We start from the raw sequence: 1,669 nt of genomic DNA, 5'->3' as shown, positions 1-1,669 counted from the left end.
TCAATTTTTTAGTCGCTCAAAATTAGACAAAAGTCCCCGTACTATATATAGTACAGGGATTTTGGCCAAATTTTGTCAAAAATGAAAAGTTGAGAATTTTCTATATTTATTACATTTCCTGATACATATACATGTTCCTATACTACGTAGAAATTTTTAGTTGATTCTGATCAAATTTGGATTTTTTTTTACAAATCTTTAAAGTTGCTCTAAAATTGGACAAAAGTCCCTGTACTATAGTACAGGGTTGTTGACAAAATTTCACCAAAAATTAAAAGTTTAGAATTCTTCATTTTAATAATTTTTCCTGATACATATACATGTTTTTATACTGTGTAGAAAGTTTGAGCTGATTCTGATCAAAATTGAATTTTTTACAAATTTTTAAAGTTGCTCAAAAAATTGGACAAAAGTCCCCTCAATGACTTTGGCCCAATTTCATCAAAAATGAAAAGTTGAAAAATTTCCATTTTTATGATTGTTCCTGATGCATATACATGTTCTTATGTTGCGTGCAAAGTTTAAGCTAATTCCGATTGAAATTGGATTTTTTACATTAAAGGTTTTTGAAACACCATAGACTATTATATCATTCTTAATCTCACTCTTAGGTCTCTGGTTATATATCAGAAGAGAAGGAAGGCATTGCTCAGAATTACCTGATACCTCCAGGGCCGTAGCCAGGAACTTGAAATAGGGGGTTCGGAGATTGCTGCGCGCGAAGCGCGCAGCGAAAATTTTGACGAAAATGGGCGTGGTTGATAGGCGTGGTCTTAATTTACGCATCTCAGCCATGTGCTGACTCAGCTAAAATGGCTATCTGTGCTTCTCGCTGTTGCCAAAATGCTAATCCTGCTTTTGCAGTGCTGTTCTTCATGACAGGAGCTAATCTAAAACTTTTTGCAGCTACAACAGGGGGTTCGTCCGAACCCCCCGAACCCCCCCTGGCTACGGGCCTGACCTCAAGCTCATTCTTCCTCTGGTTTGGAGGAGGGGCAGGTCCTTATAGAAACTGATGCTCTCCAGTCCCTCATCAAGTGGTACTGCAGGGAGAGTGGAGTGAGGAATCTACAGCAACACATTGAGAAGGTACAGACTGCAAGTATCACACACACACACACACAAGTCATGATAATATTTAGATGTATAAATACTTACATGTACATGTACACATGTACATGTATTCTCCTTTGCTTGTTAATAATAATAAGTTTGCTCATAATAATATTTAAATACATGCATACTTGTCATGTGTACCTTATACTGGGTTCTTTTTTATGTAGTGAAAAACTTTTCACAAATCACGCACACATAAGTCATAGTAATACATGTACATGTATTGTCCTTTGCTTGTTGAGCTGTTTTATCATTTATGTACGTGTACATGTAAATGTACAGTTACTTAAATATTTAGCTAATTTACATGTACATATTATTTATACTTTTAATATTATTGTATTCTTTCATTGTAATTTCAATCACCTTCATTGTACAGATATTACACAAGTAAATAAAAAACATTAAAAATGAAAAAGTAGTAGGATTAAATTGTAAAAAAGTAAAGAAACAAGAGGGTACTTGCAAACTGGTGTGATAACAAATCCTACACCACTGCATGAAGAATATTACCCAAAAGCATTGTAAGTTATCCACACAGGCTACTACATGA

The 1,669-nt window shown here is 34.6% G+C and overlaps 1 long non-coding RNA gene across 1 annotated transcript in view; it reads left to right on the top strand.

Annotated features, from left to right (window-relative positions):
• The window catches only part of LOC100632717 (uncharacterized), a 1,500-nt gene extending 862 nt beyond the window's left edge, over window positions 1–638 (top strand). Inside the window, exon 4 of the long non-coding RNA XR_002187070.1 lies at window positions 612–638. This is a non-coding gene — a long non-coding RNA (uncharacterized LOC100632717). The remainder of the gene's footprint in view (window positions 1–611) is intronic.
• The last annotated feature ends 1,031 nt before the right edge of the window (window positions 639–1,669 follow it).

The sequence above is a fragment of the Amphimedon queenslandica genome, unplaced genomic scaffold (assembly GCF_000090795.2).
Source record: "Amphimedon queenslandica unplaced genomic scaffold, v1.1 AMPQUscaffold_12851, whole genome shotgun sequence".
Lineage (NCBI taxonomy): Eukaryota > Metazoa > Porifera > Demospongiae > Haplosclerida > Niphatidae > Amphimedon > Amphimedon queenslandica.
Note: the sequence above shows the minus strand (reverse complement) of the source record. Positions and strands in the feature narration are given on the sequence as shown.